The sequence below is a fragment of the Protomyctophum bolini genome, assembly GCF_963924005.1.
Source record: "Protomyctophum bolini genome assembly, chromosome: 23".
NCBI classification, from domain to species: Eukaryota; Metazoa; Chordata; class Actinopteri; order Myctophiformes; family Myctophidae; genus Protomyctophum; species Protomyctophum bolini.
The window spans coordinates 17,074,388-17,080,694 of record NC_137884.1 but is presented as its reverse complement, the minus strand read 5'-3'; the positions used below and the strand labels follow the sequence as shown (position 1 = coordinate 17,080,694).

Here is a 6,307-nt window from a genome sequence, read left to right as displayed (position 1 = left end):
TTAACAAACAAGCTTGATTGACATTTGTGAAATAGGTCAATACTATACAAAACCTTCTGAGGATAAAACCAGACAAAGCACTAAGACTTGTTTACATCAGGTATAAACTAAGTGTGTGTGGGGGGTATTCCATATTTGTGTGAAATATAGGTCACTGTAACATCCTCATGCACCAAAAAATGAGCAATGTGACAGACAGACAAGTCCATTTCTAGACGGCTCGCCTCCTACAGAGCCACGCTGTAAAATGCATTGCAACAGTAAGAAGAATGAAAGAACACTAAAAAGCACCCAAACTTTCTCTGAATACTTCAAGGAAGCGATCGCCACCACGTTAAACTGTCGCCCATTTTCCAACTCATCAATCCTCACCCAGCCATGATAATTTAATGTGCTTGTGGTTCAGCATGAAAACAAAAATCACACAATTCCAGCTTATGCCCTCAGGGTGGGGTATCAGGGTGGTATGAACTATAAAGCACCCAAACAAAGCCACTCCAACCCACCCATTCCTCTTATATACCCACGACTGTCCCTCAGGGGGGAGGGGGGGGGGGATGCTAATTTACCAATTATCTCCCTAGATAAAATACAGAAAGCAGTGTTAATTGCACTCAGCCGGCTGCGGTTTAGCGACCTCATGGATGAGTGTGACAAATTCATAGATGTGCACACAAGAATATAAGACCAAGGTACACGCCAAATCCGTAATTATACTTTATCTCTGTGAGTTTATAAAAATGTAAACAAATGGACTGTTTCTCAGTGACGAGGATATAGCAATTCCAGCACCAAAATGCAAAGGCTTCAGTTAAGCAGCCATCTTCATAGCCTTCTGCAGCAGAATGACATCACAATCCTATATATCCGCCATAAGACAGCGAGACAGGAGCCACTGTGTCACCTGACCTAATGAACTGTAACCAACTTGGACCATTGTCTGGAAACGTTGCACTTGCCATCTTCAAGGCAAAGCCATCGGTCTCCAACTTGCTGTAAATCATCTGTAAGGGAGAGACGGGAGCTCTATCACCCCAAATGGTGCCTAATGTGCCATGCATGGTTAACTGGGAGGACAGGGAGAGAATTACGATCACAATACAACACACGCAGGGTCAAAATGTACTAGACAATACAGCGGAACTCTCTGTTGCCCAAACAAAGTTGAGTCACGTCCATCCCTGAAAGGATGACACTGCACGAGATGCATCAGTCACAAAGGAGAAAAGAGCCAAGCACCATCACCACCTGACAGGGGTTTAATGAGCCATAGCTAACCGGGTGAACTCACTGAACTGGGTGACAATGACAGCACATCTGCCTTGACTGACAGCACACCGTTGGCTTAGTTAGCAATGACAGAGAAGGGTTGGTGGTGGGGGGGTTACTGCTGCCACAGGAGACTTGAGTCATGTCTTGTTTTACGTCTCGTCACTATAGTGGGTAGAATTGCCACACCACCTTATCAGATAATGTGTCATGTCATGGATTGTGTGGTACTGTATACATATTGGTTGCAATGTTAAGAAATAAGAACATACAATAAAACGTGCGCCTTGTTTATAGGATGTCACAGCACTCAATCTCTTTTTTTCTCGCAGTCTCCCCGTCACTGTCGACCCCCACTGTTGGCCTGGGGAAGGTGTAGACAACCGAGGGCCTCCTCCGATACACATGGAGACACCAGCTGCTTCTTTGCACCTGACAGTGAGGAGTCGGGTTTCTCTCAGTTCCCCTCCAACACTGAACAGGCACCCCCGACCAAACAGTAGTGGTGTTTGGGAAAAGGAAATGTTTTGTTATCGTTCTTAATATAATAAGAGCATGGCATAAAGACATTGTACCATGCCAACTCATATCAAAGGGCTGACTGTGTAGTCTGTTGTTTCCCTAATGGCTGTATTACAATGTCATGCAATATAATCCTCACGGCATTGCCCACATGTCAGCATTGAGTGAAATACCTCACATTTACTTGGCAAACACTAAACATTCCAAGTAGCATCACCGTGATGCTTCCTGTCGCCTAGGGTTGTGAGGAGGTCAGACGTGACATGCCCAGTAGGACATGCTGAATGTGCAGCAACAATAACACACAGAGTTCTACCATCACACAGACACACACATCCTTACAAATGTATGCTATGCACACAAGCCCACTGACAATTTCAAACAGCCTATAGCAAAACGTGTGTGTGTGTGTGTGTGTGTGTGTGTGTGTGTGTGTGTGTGTGCGTGTGTGTGAGAGAGAGATATAACTGTGAACCCAGCCTTTTGTTGTACAGTAGCTAATATGAGGCAGACCACGAAACACCTGGCGCCGTGACCTGGATGCAGATGTGAAGAGATCTGGCCACACATGGGGACAGCTGGAGAAAATGGCCCAGGACCGGGATGTCTGGAGAGCTCTTGTTCGTGGCCTATGGCCCAAAGTTGGGCTATAGGCATAAGTAAGTATAAGCTAATATAAAGTATAAGCTAATATAAAGTCTTCCTTACAAGTTCTATTTGGAGGTAACTTTATTTGTCAACCAAATTCAGCCTATTACATAACCACTTCCCAATTAGTTGACACTGAAATTAGCATGGGTGGGGCCAATCAAATCATCAACAGAGAATGGAACCTATGGACGGTAGCAACGCCGGGTTTTAAAGTTTAATCACAGCAATGATTACTATTTCATTTCATTACAGTGTTAAAACGCTATATTGGGCTTTGAAAAAAATACTGCTACTGAACATGCAATTTATCACAGCATTATTTCAATGTTTATTTGTGGCCCTATGGATGTGCAGTATCTAGAGCCATAAACTTATTTTTTTTGCCACCTGCTTGAAAAATATTGCTCATATTGCATTTCCACATTCAAAAAGTTACGTTTTGTAGACTGACTATATGGTAAATATCGTCAAGGAGGTGTTCTTTCACACTGCTGTACTATTATAGGCCGTATTCAACTATTGGAATTAAAATATATCCGTCAATGTTATTCCATAGTCTACAGTGGTCTGTAATCTATATAGTTCACAGATGCTGGGAAATTCTTTAGTATACCTTGATCCCAGTTGAGTTTTTTCTTTTTCCTCTTAACCTCCTCTTATTTTAGTGGTTAGGGAGCCCTGTTCCGTTCCTAAATTAGTTCTCCTGCCAAAGTGCTCTTACAAAATACAGATAAAGTACAAAACAAGTAAATAATAAGTAAATTAAGCGAGTTTTCTGTAGGTTGTATAGTAGAACACCACAATGGCATCATACCATGTTAAAGCTACCGGGTATGTTGTAGGCTGTATCTTAACTAGACCTCACGGGGTCGGAGGAAATCACAAAGTCCAAACATATACTGTATAGACTATGGTAACTGTAATGTTTATTTTTTTCCTTTCTTTTGTTTGTAGGAAACTGTACATCTTGCATGCCTAGTGCATGCTTTGCACAAGACATGCAAACATGTCTTCTATAGCTATTATTTATCGCTGAAGTTTGAGTTTTTATTTTCATAAGCTCCTAACAGCTATAGGCCTATACATATAACTGCAATACAGTATCTGAAAGAAGAAAATCTTAAAATAATCAAAGTTTTTTTTGTTGTTGTGTGAGTGACCCTCTAATCTGGTGATAACTCGCAGTCGCTAATCCTGCATGCTTCTGCTATGTTTTATGCCTACAATGGGCCGACTTTATTGTATTTATTTACTGGGGCGACTGGGGCCGGGGCGGCAATACAAATGTTCATTATTTAAAAAAAAAAACACACGGACTATTCAAGCCACTTCATTACAGCCATGCTTCGTTCTCTGTAAAAAAAAAACAACACCTACGGGCTTGCTGCCTGGCTTTAAGGCAAAACACATGCAAATGACACCTCGGGGAGTCAGCTTCAGCAATATATCACTGGCAGACATCAATTAATCCGCTCCTATAGCCTATCGCAGGCCTGCACCGGCCGGTCTGACAGTCCGCCGCACGCTTATTATTATTTGAATCTATGAAAGGCCTATACTAAAGCCATTTCATTCAGATAATAACCGCTGGACCCGTCACGATATGCCATATATATATCCTAATTGTATTATAGCTGCTGCGCCTGTGCAAGTGTAGGCTATATATAAAACAGTCTGCGACTCTGCTCTGACTGCTCATCTCAGGGGGGGGGGGACCAGCATTTGTTTCCCTCTCTGCCTCCATACCGGCCCGTTTCTCCCTTATTTACACCTGGACGTCGTCAAAATCATCCGCCACATCATCGGTTGCTACGGGGAACGGCATCCTTCCTCACCGACTTGGCATTTCCACACTGCGCCAACAAATGCGCATCGTTTTACCCGTCAAGCGGCATATCATCATCATTCATACGTACCCGCAATCAAACAACTGATCGGCAACAAAAAAATTAACACGAACACACAAACGCATACAAACTTACCGTCCAGTTGAACAAAAACAAAAATGCGTAATTTCCCACCCTCGGGTTGTTCAGTTCAGTCTGTTGTCCGCCTGTGTGTGATGATTTTTTTTGTCTGCCAGCAAAGGATCGTTTCTGTGAGCAGTGTGTGTGTGTGTGTGTGTGTGTGTGTGTGTGTGTGTGCGTGCGTGCGAGACGCGTGTGTTCCCCTGCCGCTGCAGCAGGCTGTGTTCCACTGATCTCTCCAGTCTCTCCTCTTCTCTCTCTCCTCTCTCTCTCTATTTCTGTCTCCGCCTGCTGTTACAACCAAGCAGCTCGACGCTGTCGTGCTGCGCAGGCGCACGATGTTACACCGAAATTGGTCAAATATTGAATTCGGTCACTCCCGGCCCGCGGGTCGGGGTCACACACTGACTGGTGCTGGCTGCTCGGCTGTATTTCACTACGTGAGAAATAAATACTGTATTCTAGGAACATGAGTCGGAACCACAAGTCACAAAGTGGGGTCGGGGGAAGTAAGGTGATATTGTGGAGCCTAGGGTGTTTACTTACAACAGGATCATGGATGGATGGATGGATGGATGGATGGATGGATGGATGGATGGATGGATGGATGGATGGATGGATGGATGGATGGATTTGATAGATTAGAATGCAATAGATAGATAGATTAGATGCGATATATAGATAGATAGATAGATAGATAGATAGGTAGATAGATAGATAGATAGATAGATAGATAGATAGATAGATGCGCACTTAGCCCCATTATGTGACTTCAGTCTACGTCTCCCCTGTGCCTCCCTGGTCAAATTTAAAATTAGATTTTCCAACTGACTTTAGTTCACTCAACATTCGACCAGGGGATTGATTGATTGAAATACTGTATTTATTAACAGTTTGCAGAATTACAGACTCAAGACTGTTAACTGTGAGTGGACGACGCAATAAAGCATTACACTTGTTTACAAGAGGGTCCACCTTGTTCAATTTATCTAAACATTTAGAGACGTACACATAGACACTTCTATATAGCCAAAGAACAGATCAGGAATGCATCATAAAGGTGGTAAAAATGGAAAAGAAACATATACAGTGGAGGCACTAATGCGCACAACTTCCTTGAAAAACATGGAAGCGGCTGACTAAACAAGCAAATTACACGCTCGTTTCAACACGTAACTTGGGTTTTCTTGTCCGCTTCTAAAGTAAAATTAGTTTGGCGATGTGCAGAAAATGATAAGCAACGTGCCTAGTGGAAACCATGCGCCGGTTCTGAAACGTGGCTGAAGGCTATCACGGTGTGACTTCATCTCGGAGGTACAGAATGAGCATAGGGACTGAAGTCGCATATATATGGGGCTACATGCACACCCAAACTTCCCAGTCCATGCTGGGGCTTGCCATTTATTTAAATCCGAAGTGCTCTGTGACTTTTACATGATTGAGTGCAGTGAGTCCTTGACTGGCGTTGTCACGTGTAAACTAGCCCTGACAGCCGGACCCCAGCCAGCTAGCCGTGGTCCCAGCCTTACTCATCTGCAAAGAGAAAAGCCTGGTCACAGCCTAAGGCAGAGACGGTATCGGCGGAAGTTCGGACCGTCCGGTACCAGGTACAGGCTAGGCTAAGCACAATGTAATTGTGTAATACACGATTAAAAACACCTGCTGATCAATTAACCTGGCTGGCAGTTATGTACAGGTTCAGCTGGATTGGTCAATCCATTGAGTAGTGGCAAAACAGTGACCTGACCTCTAGAGTCACATATTTCAATTGGCCACATATTTCAGTGTTACATCTGCCCCAACTGTGAAAAGAATTAGCCTTATGAAAACAAGCTGCATACCTGCTTGAATGTATGGCTATATTTTACTGGCCTCACTTAACATACACATTCATCATA

At 43.5% G+C, this 6,307-nt stretch overlaps 1 protein-coding gene across 1 annotated transcript in view; it reads right to left on the bottom strand.

The window, feature by feature from the left end:
- Positions 1 to 4,596, bottom strand: part of LOC308311331 (neuronal cell adhesion molecule-like) — a 92,544-nt gene extending 87,948 nt beyond the window's left edge. Inside the window, exon 1 of the mRNA XM_080758006.1 lies at positions 4,425 to 4,596. The gene's annotated coding sequence lies outside the window, so the exon portion shown is untranslated. The remainder of the gene's footprint in view (positions 1 to 4,424) is intronic.
- Between the last annotated feature and the right edge of the window lie 1,711 nt (positions 4,597 to 6,307).